At 47.5% G+C, this 760-nt stretch overlaps 1 pseudogene; it reads left to right on the top strand.

The window, feature by feature from the left end:
- The first annotated feature begins 311 nt into the window (after positions 1-311).
- Positions 312-491, top strand: LOC139274198 (U2 spliceosomal RNA; annotated as a pseudogene).
- The last annotated feature ends 269 nt before the right edge of the window (positions 492-760 follow it).

Below are 760 nucleotides of genomic sequence, written 5' to 3'. Positions count from 1 at the left end.
CCAGCCGCATCGATGATGCAGTTGAAGTCACCGCCCAGAATGACCGGCCTAGACATTGCCAGTAGCGATGGAGGAGGCTGCGAGTCCATCATGATCCTGCAAGGGCAGTCCGCAACCGTCTCATCAGAGCTCGTTTCCCACTGACTTCAATCCCACATCCCGGTTCCTGTGGACGTCACCATCATCATATCAATTTGCCCTTCCATACCAAAGCCCCAACACTGAAATGAGAGACATCAGCAAACATTAAACATTCACTTAAATTTATAAAACAACAATAAAATGTGTATTTATGAATCAGCCTGATGCATTTCCTTATATCGGCCTTTTGGCTAAGATCAAGTGTAGTATCTGTTCTTATCAGTTGAATATCCCCTATGGGGACATGATATTGAATTGATTTTTGGACAGGGAGCTGGATCAGGGGCTTGCCCCGTCCACTCCATGCACCGACCTGGTATTGCAATATTTCCAGGAATGGTGCAACTTCGCCTCTCGGCCTTTTGGCCTAAGATCAAATATATTGGCGCAAAGTGATCTTTGGCGTTAGAGTTGATCTGGAAAGAAATTGGACATTAAAAAAAAATGTTTTTTAATTCCTTATATCCCCTCTTTCGTTTACTTATTCTACTCCTCCGCAGTGCGTCCCCTATGGTTGCAGCAGGGCTGGGGGTAGGCTGCTGTGTGTCAGGGCCAGGTAGCCTTTCAGGACGCCCTCAATCAGCTCTGGGCCTGGAAGGCCCGGCTGCAGACTGCACCA

This window comes from Pristiophorus japonicus, chromosome 9 (assembly GCF_044704955.1).
Source record: "Pristiophorus japonicus isolate sPriJap1 chromosome 9, sPriJap1.hap1, whole genome shotgun sequence".
NCBI lineage: Eukaryota > Metazoa > Chordata > Chondrichthyes > Pristiophoridae > Pristiophorus > Pristiophorus japonicus.
This window is presented reverse-complemented; position numbering and strand designations above follow the sequence as displayed.